The following is a 17,140-nucleotide window of genomic DNA, read 5'->3' as shown; positions in this document are numbered from 1 at the left end:
AAATTAAAATTTTTTTAAATTAAAGAATAAATGAAAGTTTTTTCTAACGAGATCTGTTCTTTTCAATATGTGGAAAATATTTGAATTAAACAATTGAGAAAATAAAAATATAAATTTGTTGTCTATTTTGGAACTGCATCTAACACATTAGTTAATTTTCTATCAAATTTTTGGAGTACTAACTTTTTATCTATTGAGGTACCGAAGATTTTGTAATCTAAAAATTCTAGGGTATTCCTAAAAGCAACTGGATAATTTACATCCCAACTGTAATACGCAGCCATTAAGCAACCAATCATTGTTGGTACGGTGGGATTATCAACTTTCATTTTTATCGATCCATCAGCAATAGGGTGGGCCGAAAAATTTTTTTTTCTTTTTTTTTAAAGGCCTCGGGTTTTAAAAGCTTCTATTTAATGCTAAAAAATCATAGAAAAAATCCCGGTTAGAAAAATTTAAATTTTTCGTAAGCGCAGACGAAAAAAAATTCAAAAAAATCATTATTTTTGATATTTTTACGAAATACTAAAAGTCGCGTACCTACCTATAAATATAAAAATATTTTTTCTAACACACGCACCGAAAGTACATCATTTCTCACCTATAAAGAGGGTGGAAAGTACGTCTTTCCCGGAGGCAGGGAGAGAATGTTACTTTCCCGCCCCGTGACGTCATAACGGGGAGGGAAAGTAATACTTTTCTTCCCCGCTGTGATGTCACGGGCAGAGAAAGTAATATTTCCTTCCTGCTGCTATAATAATTTGTAATTTTTTTTTTAAATGCAAAATATAAAAAGAGCTATATATTTTTTAAGATTAAATATGTATCATATTGTTATTTTTTAATTAATAATGGATTTTAAATAAATATTACAACAATAATAATTATTATAATTGTGGTTAAATGTATATATTATTAATTATTTTTAATTGTCAAACATTCTAATCTCAATATAATCAGTATTGTGAATATTGGTTTCTAAAAATCTAATAATAAATTAACATTATAAAATTAATAGTATTTATTTCAAAAAATTCCGTTAAATAATTGCATATTTGTACTTTCGTTTACGTGTGTTAGAAAAAATAGTATGTGCACCACGGAAGGAAAATGATTTTCGCCTCGTGTGTTTGCAGTTCTTGACTTCGCTCGCACTCGCCTTCGGCTCGTACGCTCGCTACGTCTCGAAATACAAACTTCACCCTCGGGAAAATCACTATTTTCCTCCCTAGGTGCACAATATACTATTTTCTCCTTGTAACATTGTTACTTACTACTATCCCTGTTGAAAATTCCGACGTCGTAAACTACGTTGTACATTACGCCGTAAACGACATCGTATCGACGTCATATATCACGTAGTATACGACGTCGGAAACGAAAGCGGAAATTGGGATAGTGAATGACGTTGTGGCATCTGGCATCAGTGCCTAGTAAATTTTCCAGGGAATTTTAAATCCTTAATAAATAAACTAAATTTTTCTATTGTAATCTTCAGAGATTCAAATTTAAATATAAATAATACATTATACAGTATTAATAATAATAATAATATTATTATTATTATTATTATTATTAAAATATAGGAAAACCTTAATATCGACAATTAATTTTATTTTCTCTCTCTATCGTGTAATCATTGTATTATTTAAAGATATTGTAAAACTATTATTATAAATAATTATATAAAACTGTAATTAGATATAATATTAATATTAATTTAAGTTTATTAGTGTTTAATTAATTAAGGAGTATGCATTAAATATTTTACTTATAATTTAAAAATCAAACGAAATTATGATTATGAAATACTGAAATTGTACTTCTTATTATTGACAAGAAAAACTGTGAAATTATATTGTAAATCTTCGTACGACGGTTATTTTATTGCGCAGTTAAAAACTGCGCAGTAAAATATATGACAATAATGAGTCATTTGTAAAATGCGTAATAATTTGACCTTGAGATCTGTTAAATGCGTAACAATTTAACCTTGACACGTGTCATCATTTTAGTCACTTGTAAAATGCGTAATACTCTGACCTTGAGATCTGTTAAATGCGTAATAATTTAACCTTGACACGTGTCATCATTTCAGTCATTTGGAAAATGCGTAATAACTTAACCTTGAGTGTTCAACGTTTATTGGTCGAGTGCCACGTCATCAGCGTTCTGATTGGTTAAACAAAGAGGGGATGGTAAACCTCCCCCCTTTTAGTTGAGTATATAAAGAGAGGGCCTGAGACCCAGAGTTTCAGACAATTTTCGAGACTTGAGAAGAGACCACTAATTATTAGTGTATATCTTTAAAAGCATTATATCCTTTCTTAAAAACGAGGTGCGTAAGATCGACTAACTTCAAGTGTAGAACTTTTTCTTGATTGGCTATTTTTTCAAAATCCTTTATTCCTTTATTTTGATTGGATAAAATTCAAAATCCTTTATTTTGATTGGATATAATCGAGACGACATTACTTACTGATGTCAAAGCAGCTAACTTCAAGTGTAGAACTTTTTTCTCATTGGCTGATTTTTGGCTGATTTTATAATGAGTGTTCCTCATTGGCTGAATTTTATAATGATAGTGACCTCACACTTTTAAATTTTCGTTTTTCTCTTTTTTAAAATTAAAATTAAAATAAATTAATTAAAATTTATTTATTAACTAAAAGTTAACCAAAAGTAGTTTTAGATAAAAATAATTTTTATTTATGATTTGGTTTGTAATAAATGAAAAGTTTTTTAATAATAAAATATATTTAATTTTATGATTCATTTTCGACGCTACAAAATTGTTGCGCGCGCATCTTTTTTTCCAAACAATTGTTTGTTCGCTACGTAACCTCACCTCAGTGTGAAACGCATAGTTTTTTTTGGTTGGTATGAAAAATTACAAAATATTACAAGTGTCAGCAACTGTCAGCCATTTGCAAAGTGTGACAAGTGTATCGTTTCGATAAGAAGTATTGGCTGTTATTTGCTGAGTGATTTTTTTCTGAAAGTGTTGATTGTGAATTTTGTGGTTTTGTTTTTTTGTACATTTGAAAAAAGTTAAAGTACATTGCATACGTTACGTACGTAAGTATTAAAATTAAAATACATGTAAATACAAATTAAATTTTTTGTTAATATTATTTGTATATATATTTATTAGGAAGAGTTTGTAAATATAATGTGTGAATTATTTGATTTATTAATTTAAAGGAATAAAGGACATTTGCCTGTTATTTTGATTTCTAAATGTAGAATATTGATTTTTTAAATTCTGATGTTTGTACATAATTATATTATAGTGGTAATAATTATTATTTAATATTGATTAATATTTGTTTTTTTAAATCTTAATTATTGATTTTTTAACATTTTGTTTTCTAACATTTTGGTAGTTAGTTATTATTTTGGAAAAAACTTTATGAATATTAAAAATGTACTAAAAATAACATGTGATTACGAGATACCAGATACTTGATAAACAGAGATTTAGTCAAGAGGTACTAGATTAACAGATACTCTATTAACAGATACTAGATTAACAGATACAAAACAGATACAAAACAGAAAAATTTACCAAAAATATACTTATATTTAATAATATTAATAATATTAATAGATGAAGATACATTCTTTACATTCTTAATAATCTTTAATAAGAAAGGATAAGATAAAAATTCCAGTTACTGTTAAATGTGACAATAGTAACATTATTTACATGTGTTCTGAATTAATTAATTTTATGAAAAACTATTTTTTAGAAGCGATATCTTTTCAATAAATTGAAAGAAATCATGTCGAACAAAGAAGGAACTGTTAATTTAAGTGTTACAGATTTTAATATTATACTTACTGAAGGAGGAATGTTAAATGATACTCATATTGATGAATTCGAAAAATTATTGAGAAGGGAATCAAATTCTGCTTTTAGCATGCAAAGCACTTTGTATTTTTATACGCTTGAATTTATTAGTCCGATTGAAAAAGGTAAAAAGCATATTCAAATACTTTTTAGTGGACCTATCAAGAAAGGTCATTGGATTTGCACTTATTATGATGGAATGAGACTTTATATTTATAATAGTCTTAATGAAGGATGTTTAAATGAAGATCAAAAGAAATATTTAAGTAGATTATATCCTTTTAAACCTCCAGTAGTTTTCACAACTGTTGATCAACAACCAAACAATAGTCTTGCTTGTGGAATATATGCAATAGCATTCGCAACATCGATATTTTTTAATATTATGCCCCACTCTATCAATTACTATTATTATAACATGAGAAATCATTTAATGTTAATGTTCAAAAACAATCGTTTAAGTAAATTTCCGGCAGTAAGGTCGACTAATATTAGAACTACAGTATCGTCCGCAATTGTCAGTCCACCCATTTTTAAAGTAATGACAAAAATTTTTTAACATAAAATTCATGAAAACTAAAATTTTTTTTGGTTTATATTTTGAAAGACGATAAAATTTTGAAAAGAATAAGACCTTACAGAAGTCATTTGGCCAAAATTTGTAGAAGATATTCCTAAAAATCGTCATTTTCAATGTTTTACAAAAATTTAAATAACTTCTAAAATAATGAACGCTTTTTAATAATCTTAGGCTTATTTTAAAGGTCTTTTTCTACGGAATAAGAATTACTTATAGGCATTAACCTGTCATTTTTAACTTGGAATAAGCATGACGTCAAAATTAGACAAAAAAATTGGAAAAATTTGAAATCAATTTTTTGTACTAAAAACTATTCTAGAACATATATAAAACATGATATGGTGTAGATTTTTCAAGAAAATTTAATAAAAATATATGTTTGAGTTTCAAAAATTATTTTTCTTTTAATAATATTATTTCAAATTTTTTGAATTTTTTTGTACAACTTTGACGTCATGCTTACTCCAAGTTAAAAATTACAGGTTAATGCCTATAAGTAATTCTTATTCTGTAGAAAATGGTCTTTAAAATAAGCCTAAGATTATTAAAAAGCGTTCATTATTTTAGAAGTTATTCAAATTTTTGTAAAACATTGAAAATGACGATTTTTAAGAATATCTTCTACAAATTTTGGCCAAATGACTTTTGTAAGGTCTTATTCTTCTTAAAATTTTATCGTCTTTCAAAATATAAACCAAAAAAAATTTTACTTTTTATGAATTTTATGTTAAAAAATTTTTGTCATTCCTTTGAAAATGGGTGGACTGACAATTTCGGACGGTATTGTATGACTGTTGAATGTAATTGGGAGTGTCTTCTTAGGAATCGAGCTAGAGAAAAAAGTTTCCAAAATGAAGAAAATAAAATTGTTGACAATAATTTATCATCGTTGAATTCAACCAGCAATGTTTGTAAAAAAAATTTTGTTGATAGTTGTTTAGAAGATTTGCCTTTAATTCCAGCAAATGATGTTAATAATATTTCTATTGATTCAAGCAATAGAATGAAAGATACAAGATTAATAATAACTGAGAAGCAAGGAGAAAAAAGAGCTATGGTTCATTTTCCTGAAGAAGAGGAAAAATATAAAATCATAAAACGTCAAAAAAAAGCTGCTTATCAAAAAAAATATCGACAAAAAAAGCGAGAAAATAATAAAATTGTTCGCTCTGAATCATTGGATTCTAATGAATTCATTAGTGCAGAGCAAACTTTAAATACGAGGCCCCAAAGCACATCTACAGCTTTATCATCAGCAGAAGAAAATATTTCTACTTCTAAAGTTAAAACGTCAATTCGTGACAGAAATGTTGCTTACAAGCGCACCTCTCGACAAAATAAACATACTTCTGTTCAAAAACAAAATCAGTCTGATATTATTTCAAAGTCACATATAGAGATGGGTTATTGTAATGAAATGAACATTACACGTGATCATTCTTATGTAAAACTTTGTGAACATAAAGTTAACAGTGAATTATTTATAAAATCAAAAACTAATGATGATTGTAATGATTCAAGAAATGTTACAAAATATAATAATTTAAAAAATGAAAATCAAGTAAAAAAAAGATCAATAATACGTTCTTTAGAGGAAGAAGAACAACATCAAGTCATGAAACTTCAAAAGAAAGCTGCTTATCAAAGAAAGTTTCGACAAAAAAAACAAGAGAATAATAGAATTCTTAACCCTCAATCACTTCAAACAAAGGACAGTATTATTACAGTGTCAAAATCAAATATAAATTCAGAAAAATCCTCTACAACTGTTACTACATCTTTGGCAAAAGATAATGTAACTGTTACAGCAAATTTAGCAAATACTAATATTTCCGGTCGTCAAAAAAATGTAGCTTATCAAAAAACTCATAGCCAAAAAAAACGGGATTTTGCACAGAATCAAAATTTCTCTGACAGTATTTCAGTCTCGCATATAGAAGAACATTTTGCTGATGCGATGAACATTTCATGTGAGCATTGTAATGCTAAACATTTCCAAGCAGAAAGAGTATCTAATAAAAAAAATTCATTTCATGATTGTTGTAAACATGGCGAAGTCATTCTTGAAGATCTACCTGCTCCTCCACTCATATTACAAAATTTATTTGATGGCACCCACGAATTATCTGGGCATTTTCTTCATAATATACGACCTTACAATAATTCATTTGGTTTTGCTTCTTTCAACGCTAACTTAGTTAATTTTAACAATAGACGACCAGGACCATATTGTTTCAAAATACATGGTCAGGTTTATTATCAAATGAATACATCTTTGTATGCAGAAAGGAACGATACTCCTTCATTTGGACAGTTCTTTATTGTTGATCAAAACGAAGCTTCCGAAATTTGTTGTAAGAATAATGTTCAATTAAACCGAGATATTGTTGATGGAATTGAAACAGCCCTTCGGAATTGTAACCTATTTGCACAGTCCTACCGTATGATGCATGAAAAAATTAAAAAAACAATGACTGAAAATAATGCAGAAATTTAGCCTGAGATGCAATTATTATTTTCATTAAAGCCTGGGATGGATAGTAGACGTTATAATTTACAAAGTGTCAATGAAGTTGCAGCAATTTTTACTACAACTGCTGATGGTGATATTCCAGAATCATATGTTACCGTATATAATAAGAATACAAAAAGTTTACAATATATAAGTTCTATGAATCCCAATGTTGAGCCATGGATATATCCTTTATTTTATCCACATGGAACAAGAGGTTGGGACAAAAATCTGACCTGCGCTAATACAAATAAACGTGTATCAAGAGCTGCATACATCAGGCATAGAATGGCTTCTAGGGACAACAATGTATTTTTAAAGGGTGGTAGATTATTTCAGCAATTGATTGTCGACAGTTATGTGAAAATTGAAAAAGATAGGAGAAATTTCTCTCGAAATAATCAAAAGAAACTTCGTGCAGATACTTACGAAGGTCTAATTGATCATTTACAAAGAAGAGCTAATGATTTGAACAATGAAGTTGGGAAAATTGTAATACTTCTATCATCTTTCACAGGTTCTCCGAGAAATATGTTACAGCATTACCAAGATGCAATGGCTATTGTGAGAAAATTTGGTAAACCTGATCTTTTTATTACGATGACGTGTAATCCAAACTGGCGTGAAATTAAGGAAAATTTATTACCTAACCAAACTGCCTTTGACAGACCAGATATTGTATCGCGTGTTTTTACCATAAAAAAAGATAAACTTATTAATACTATTGTAAAGGAACAATTATTTGGCGAAGTGATTGCTTATGTGTATGTCATTGAATATCAAAAACGTGGATTGCCGCATATGCATTTATTAGTGACTTTGAAACAAAATTATAAAATAACAACACCCGAGATTGTAGACAAATATATTTCGGCAGAAATTCCAAGTCAATCAGAAAATGTTATACTTCATGACATCGTTATGAAAAATATAATTCATGGCCCATGTGGAAATTGGTGTAAAGATAATAATAGTAAATGTTTGAAAGGTTTCCCAAAACAATTCTGTTCTGTGACAATAATGGATGAAAACGGATACCTAACGTATCGCTGCCTTAATACAGGACAATACGATTGCCTAAATGGAGGAACTACAGATAATCAATACGTTATTCCATACAATCCTACATTACTTCAGTTATTTAATTGTCATATTAATGTAGAAGTAGTTTCAAGTATTAAATCCGTAAAATATTTGTATAAATATATTTTTAAGGGACATGATGCTGCTGCTGTAGTAATTACCGATAGTAGTAATAATACAAGTTCTTTAGAATATGATGAAATAAAAAACTTTATTTAACTCGATATGTTAGTCCTGTTGAAGCATGTGATAGAATATTTGGTAAACCATTACAGAGTAAAAGTCATTCTATTCTCCGATTACCTGTTCATTTAATTAATCGGCATACTGTAACCATTAGTGAAGAAGCAAATGATGATGCTATAAATGAAGCTTTACAGAAACGGACTATGTTATTAGAATATTTCGATTTAAATAGGCGTGATCCACAAGCTAGACAATATACATATGCAGAAATTCCATGTTATTATGTTTTTAAGAAAGAACGTGGTGAAAATGCATTAAAATGGGTGAAGCGTAAAGGGTCATTTAATGTCATTAGACGGATGTATTCAATTTCGCCCAGTCAATCAGAACTGTTTCATCTTAGATTACTTTTAATAGTAGTTAAAGGCGCTACAAGTTATGATGATCTGCGAACTGTCAAAAATATTTTACATGACATTTTTCGTAGTGCATGTTTAGCATTAGGCCTTATTGAAGATGATGGAGAATGGGAACGTGCTTTGACAGAAGGAGAAGTATGGATGATGCCACAACAATTAAGACGTTTATTTGTGCGTATTTTAATTTATTTCCATCCAGTTCATCAAAACGAACTTTGGGAAAAGTTTAAAGAGGCTATGTCTGAAGATTATCAGAAAAATTATCCATCTAATGAAGCTCATAAAAGAGCATATAATGATATAATTAACTTTCTGTTGCATGAAGGATCAAATATTAGCAATTTTCTTGAAATGATACAGTTAAATGAAATAAGTATTGAAACAGAAAATCAAGCGAACAACGAAATGTCATTGCAACAACATAAAGAGATTGGTGAAATGCAATATGTGAAACTGAATTCCAAACAGAAGGATATTGTTGATGAAGTATTAAATGTAGTTATTCAAGATAAAAGAATACCATCTTCTTCATGTTATTACATTGATGGACCAGGTGGATCCGGAAAAACTTTTGTTTATACAACTTTATACCATTTGTTAAGAAGTAAAGGAAAATGTGTTTGTACTATGGCATTTACAGGCATTGCCGCAATATTACTTCCCCGTGGTAAAACTTTACATAAAACATTTGGGATGCCTTTTCCATTGTTTTATGATTCTACATCAAATATTAAAAGTCAATCTAAGGAAGCTACATTTTTGAAAGAGGTTGATGTCTTTATTTGGGATGAAGCTCCAATGGCGCCAAGATATGCTATGGAATTAATTGATAGAACATTACGCGATTTTATGAATGTTGATATGCCATTTGGTGGAAAAACTATGCTTTTGGGTGGTGATTTTAGACAATTATTGCCTGTTAAAGTTAATGCTACTAGAAGCAAATTAGTTAATTTATCTATTAAATCTAGCACATTATGGAGTCATTTTAAGGTGATATCATTAACAGAAAATATGAGAACTTTACCTGGTGAAAAAGAATTTCCAGAATATTTATTATCAGTTGGAAATGGTACTTTAAATGATAATGATAATAATATACTAGCACCAGAGCAATGTGTAGAAAATGGTGATATTCATAAAATATTTGGAGAATTAATTATCAATAATAAATACGATGATTTAGCAAAAGTAGCAATATTGTCTGCTCGAAATGTTGATGTTGATGAAATTAACAACAAGGTACTCGAACTGTTTGATAATAAAAGTGAGCGAATTTATACAAGTGTTGATAGTACCGAAAATTGTGATAATGCAAGTATAAATGATGCTATTTTACCAGAGTATTTGAATACTTTAAATCCATCAAATTTCCCGCCTTATGAATTACGATTAAGAGCCAATTGTATTGTCATGCTACTTCGAAATCTTAGTATTAATGAAGGTTTATGTAATGGAACGCGAATGCAGGTATTAGAACTATCAAACAATCTGCTACGTTGTCGTATTTTAACAGGTGATAAGGTTGGAGATATTGTATTTATAAATCGTATTACGCTGTATTGTGAGGATATTAATCCTTTTACTTTCAAACGACGGCAATTTCCTATAAAATTAGCATTCGCAATAACAATAAATAAAAGCCAAGGACAAACTTTTGACAAGATTGGTGTAGACCTTCGTAAAAATGTATTTAATCATGGGGAAGTATATGTTGCATTTTCACGAGTTAAATCTTGGGAATCATTAATTATATATTTAGGAAATCAAAGACCTAATTTACTAATCAAGAATTATGTTTACACTGAATTATTGAAATAAAAGTAAATATTTTTTCTATAAAAATGTCTGAGTCGTTATATATTTTTTTTCTTCAAAAAGGAGTGTGTCTCAGTATGGCTGTCTTTACGCGTAAGACTTTCTTCGACGCTTCTTATTGGTAAATTAGGTCATTTTTTTGTAATAAGATTCACACGTAAGATTTCTTTACACGTTTCTTTCTTATCAATTGGTCAAAGACGTTTTAATTTCCTAATTTCAAATAATAGTTCAAACTTCAGATAATTAAGAAACTTATTTGTACGTATTTTAATGTACTGCCAACCAGTTCATCCAAATGAACTTTGAAAAAAGTTTAAAGATAATATTTCTCAAGATTATTAACGAAATTTTGCATCCCATGAATCTTATAGAAAAGCATATATTGAAATAAATTATTTTCTTCGAAATGACGGAGTACTTACATTTTTTGTATAATATTTACAGAAACCACACTTATATTTCTTTTTTATAGCAAAAGTAGGAACGATTTTAAGAAACAAAAGTAAATTTTTAATTTAATATCCTCTGTTTATGGCTTTCTTTGACAGTAGAGATGTTTTTTTGCTAGCTAAGTGAAAAATAGTTAAAAATTGTTTATTTAGTAACGTTTTTCTTTCATCACTATCTTTTAAAATATAAATTTACTATGGAAGATTTTAAATGTTACAAAATTTAATTAACAAATAGATTACTTTGATTATAAAAAGGTTTTCTATAACTTCATCGTACAAAACTTTTTATAAAATGTGCCATTCTTGAAATATACGCTTTTCTTTGAGCAAAGAAAAGTGTTTTTTTTTATCAAAACCATAAACTTTAGAAATGATACATTTAGAAACAGATAAAAACAGAACTAGAATTGTAAAGGTATAAAAAATTGTTTTACGCACAACATAGGCTATTATTTTATTAAATTGAATAATATTTAAAAATTCCTATGATCAGAAACTGTCACTCAAATTGATACCTTAACAAACAAAAGACTGTAATTTAAAGAATAAAAATGCAAGAGAAAAAACGCGCGCGCGGTAGCGCGCGATCGTTCTCGTATTGTTAAAATCAACGAATCTTACAAAGTGTGAATAAAATCAAACCTTCGACAAACAATATAAATTGTTAAATTAATATTTAACAATAAAACAATTATTTGTAAAACAGAATTGTGAAGTGTATAGTTAAAAGAAACAATATTTGAACTTAAATAAAATTGGTTTTTTACCCGAAAGGGGTTTTTCCAATCAATTATAAGTGTACATTTATTTATCCCACCTTAAATCTGAATAATAAATTCAAATTTAAATTCAGTGCACTGAACATTAATAAATAAAAATAAATAAACTGTGATAAGAAAAGTACATCATCATCGAAAAATACTGACATCGCTGGACCTTTAGAAGTGGAGCCTTGCCCATGCGCGCTTGAAAGACTTTACCAGAGGAGGAAGCAGCGACATCTCTATCATCATAGTGAAACCCGAGGATCACCCCACTTCCCACATTTCTGCTAGAAGGTGTTACGAAACGAAGAAGAAGAATTTGAATTTCAACTGGAATCTGCACATCAATCAGACCATAGAAATTGTGAGGTATTTTAGTAATAGATCATATTTAAACTTTTGCTGTAAGAAAATTTTTCTTTTCTTAAAATGGGTCGTCCACGAAAAACAGATAAAACAAAAAGACCAAGTGCTGATAAAAACCCAAATATTGAAAATAATACGAATGATGTTAATGATACCTCTAACACAAATCAGTATAATTCAAATGAAAATCATAGAGAAATTGCTCGTTCTAATGATGACTCAATTCATTTAGATAGTACAGAAACCACATCAGAACAAACCAATTCAATTTCCTCAAATTTAAATCTTGTACCAGTTCCGTTTAGGACTTTTAACCCTGAAATGTCACGCAATTTATCTGGAAATATGATTAAAGTTGTTGGTAATTGTATACCAATCTTTGATGGTAAAAATCCACCAGTAAAAATATTTACGAATCATTGTAGATCAGCAATTACAATGCTTAACCCTCAAGAATTGTCAATATTTCCTATGTTTCTTTATACAAAAATAATCGGTGAAGCTAAGGATCACATTCTGGATGATATGAGGGTAAATGAAATTCTAACAACTTTAGAACAAATTTATTCTATCAAAGAAGATAGAAGTCAATTAATGCAACAGTTGTTGTCACTCAAACAAGATTCTAATGAAACAATTTCTCAATTTGGATGCAGAACTAAAAGAATTTTAAGTAAATTAATATGTCATTCTAAAGAAAATAACCCTTTAGAATTGATCCCTACAGTCAGTAAAATTTATCGAGAAAATGCTATAAGTGGTTTTCTGAGAGGTTTGCGTAAAGAAATATTTTCAAAATTATATGATAAAAGAATGGAATCTTTAGATGAAGCAATAACTCTAGCCACTAAAGAAGAGGTAACATTCAAAATTTGGGAAACTTTGCACAAAACCGAGAGACCATCTACTTCATCTTTTGAGAAAAGATCTTTTAACTCTTTTCCCCCGCGAAAACGTATCTCTCATTTTCGTGCCGAGGAAAATGAAGAATATAAAAGGAATAAAAATAGTAATTCTGATATGTCAAAAATAAAATGTTACAATTGTCTTCAGTTTGGTCATAAGAAAATTAATTGTAAATCTAAATTAGGTGAAGAAAATAGAGAGAGAAAATGCCAATATTGCTCAATGTCTAATCATGCAATTGAAAGGTGTTTTCTAAAGAAGAAGCATGAAAGAGAAATAGATTTAAGTAATAAATATAGTAATAACAGAAAAAATTTGATAAAAAGAAAAGGAGATCAACTCATTCCAAAAAACTTGACTTGGGATCAGCAAGTGGGAGAAAGGGTGAATTTCTGTCAATAGATTTGGAAAATATTTCATTTTTGAATAAAAGAGCAAATTTTTTAGTAGACACCGGTTCTTCAGTAAATTTAATTAAGAATAATGCTTTAAAAACTGAAACGTTTATTGATAAAACAAAAATTTTTAATTTGATTAAAATAAATCCAAATATGACGAAAACTCTACTAGGAGAAACAAAATTTTTATTTATGGAATTGAGACTTTAATTCAGGTTGTTACATCCGATTTTCCTATTAAATATCTACTTTGAACTTTATTAACAATTATATTAGAATGAATAATGTAGATATATGCCTTTCAAAGAAAACAAAAGAATTCAATTATCTCCGCGATCAAAAACTTTGGTTGAACTACCAATTAAATTATCTAATTTAACTGAGGGATATGTTCAAAAAATTTGCTGTAGTTCTGGAATATTTGCAGAAGAAATAGAAATATTAGTAACTAACAAAAATAACAAAGCTAAATTATTTATGATTAATTCAACTAGTAAAAAATGTGGAATTGACTATACCAACTTTGGAATTGCAAGAGTTTGCAACTGCTTTAAATTATTTAATACTTAAAACTCGGTCCGTAGAATCCCCTGATAAGGTTAAAAAAACCATGCTGAAATGTTGGCTTTATTATTACAAAATTTAAAATTAAATGGATTAAAAGATCCAGTTTCTAGATTAGCAAGATGGCGTGTAAAATTGAGTGAATACGATTACAAAATTATTTACAAGTCTGGTAAAATTAATGCTAATGCTGATGCTTTGTCGAGAAATCCTGTGAACAATGATGATGTTAAAATGAAAACAGTAAAAATTTTTAATGTAAATGGTCTGGTTGATCGGGCTTTTGGATTGTGTGGTTGTGATTTTCTTTTAACGAGTCGCCAGGTGAATTGTTTGGGAACTAAGGGAGCTGTATCCAATATTATATCTGCGCGGAGGGTAATGGTTCTCTTGGAACGCAGACATTCGGCCTGAGATCGGAGAATTGTTTGGATTGTCCATTATTTAATGGAATTCCTGTTTTGTCTCTGCACCACTTAATAGGTGAGAGTAAAAATGTCCTTGGCCAAGGTGTATATTGTGTTCCCAACCCGTGCCGGACGATCAACCTTGAAGACATGTTTGATAAGATGATTGGACTTGTGTTCCAGATCGATAATGCTTGTATAATTTATAGTAAAGAAATGTTGTCCATGGGAACTGGTCATATTGTTCACTTTGTCTCGGAAGATTGCATTTTTGATTCTGATATGAGTAAAGAATTAATAGAAAGAAATTTGTTAAATGTTAATGCAATAAAAAATGATGATTTTAAGGTTGGAAATGTAATCGTTATTCCTCAAGGAAATCGCTATATTTTTCATGTTGTAGTAAAAGAAAATTTTGATGGCAAAGCATATTTGAATAAAGGTTCCAGTGCTATTCTTGGACTGAGAAATGCTATGGAGCCACTTGATGTACATTTTGCTAGAGTTTCAAAAGTTGTAAATAATCTAAACGAAATTTCATGAGTAAAGTTATGAAACTTTTTGTAAAATTTTTGATATATAAAAAAAAGAATCAACTGCTTATCACCCTCAATCTTTAGGATCATTAGAAAGAAGTCATCAAGATTTAATTTAATATCTCCGTCAATTTAGTAACGCTCAATCTTGGGATGAGAAATTGCGATTTGTATTATTTTCTTACAATACTTCTATTCACGAATCATTACCTAATAAAACTTATAAACAACATTTGCAAACACTTTATTATATGTTTTTATAATAAAAATAAATTTTAAAGTGGACACACGTGTAGATGTGCCACATTTTTGTGTGAGGAGGTGTGGCATCTGGCATCAGTGCCTAGTAAATTTTCCAGGGAATTTTAAATCCTTAATAAATAAACTAAATTTTTCTATTGTAATCTTGAGAGATTCAAATTTAAATATAAATAATACATTATACATTATTAATAATAATAATATTATTATTATTATTATTATTATTATTAAAATATAGGAAAACCTTAATATCGACATTTAATTTTATTTTCTCTCTCTATCGTGTAATCATTGTATTATTTAAAGATATTGTAAAACTATTATTATAAATAATTATATAAAACTGTAATTAGATATAATATTAATATTAATTTAAGTTTATTAGTGTTTAATTAATTAAGGAATATGCATTAAATATTTTACTTATAATTTAAAAATCAAACGAAATTATGATTATGAAATACTGAAATTGTACTTCTTATTATTGACAAGAAAAACTGTGAAATTATATTGTAAATCTTCGTACGACGGTTATTTTATTGCGCAGTTAAAAACTGCGCAGTAAAATATATGACAATAATGAGTCATTTGTAAAATGCGTAATAATTTGACCTTGAGATCTGTTAAATGCGTAACAATTTAACCTTGACACGTGTCATCATTTTAGTCACTTGTAAAATGCGTAATACTCTGACCTTGAGATCTGTTAAATGCATAATAATTTAACCTTGACACGTGTCATCATTTCAGTCATTTGGAAAATGCGTAATAACTTAACCTTGAGTGTTCAACGTTTATTGGTCGAGTGCCACGTCATCAGCGTTCTGATTGGTTAAACAAAGAGGGAAGGGTAAACCTCCCCCCTTTTAGTTGAGTATATAAAGAGAGGGCCTGAGACCCAGAGTTTCAGACAATTTTCGAGACTTGAGAAGAGACCACTAATTATTAGTGTATATCTTTAAAAGCATTATATATTGTTAAAATCAACGAATCTTACAAAGTGTGAATAAAATCAAACCTTCGACAAACAATATAAATTGTTAAATTAATATTTAACAATAAAACAATTATTTGTAAAACAGAATTGTGAAGTGTATAGTTAAAAGAAACAATATTTGAACTTAAATAAAATTGGTTTTTTACCCGAAAGGGGTTTTTCCAATCAATTATAAGTGTACATTTATTTATCCCACCTTAAATCTGAATAATAAATTCAAATTTAAATTCAGTGCCCGCTTTCAAGCGGTTATAACAGTAAAAAGAATCCAGCCATTGGTTATTAGTGAAACCAACGGAAATTTACGTAAAATATAACCTGTGACGCGACAGACGTAGTATACGACTTCGTAAACTACGTAGTAAACGGCGTAGCAAACGACTTCGTTTACGGTGTGGCGAAAATGATTATTTTAATATTATTTAATAAATACGTGAAAAAAGCAGTTATTATATAGAATAAAAATTATTTTAATTAAAATAAAATCATACATCATTTCTAAAAGGTCAAATTCCTAATTGACAATAAATAAGACGTTGTTTTCATATTCAAATTATTTTTCATTAATAGGGTAAACGTACCAATTGTCGAGGATGGTTCCTGTTGTCGAGTAAACAAACTTTGAATTTTATTTAAATAGTGTAGCACATTGTAAATGAAAAAAAATAATAAATATTAATTTTGTTATGCGTTATAAATGTAAAAAAAATATATTAATATTATATAAACAAACAAATGAGACATTTTAGACAATATTTTTTGGTTATTACCATGGTAACATCGACAAATGGAACACCCTCGGCAATTGGTACACTTACCCTATAATATAAAATATCTTTTTTAACATTATGTAACTCATGAAAATCCTTTAGAAGAACAAGTATAACAAGTTAATAAATATACACTGAAAAAAAAATTTATTTAATTCAAATAATTCAAATTATTTGAAAAATATTTATTTGATTCAAATACTTTTTAGTTGGATCAAAAAAATATTAATTTGATTAAAATAACTTGAATTATTTGAATCACACT

This window comes from Leptopilina heterotoma, unplaced genomic scaffold (assembly GCF_015476425.1).
Source record: "Leptopilina heterotoma isolate Lh14 unplaced genomic scaffold, ASM1547642v1 Lhet_217, whole genome shotgun sequence".
NCBI lineage: Eukaryota > Metazoa > Arthropoda > Insecta > Hymenoptera > Figitidae > Leptopilina > Leptopilina heterotoma.
Note: the sequence above shows the minus strand (reverse complement) of the source record.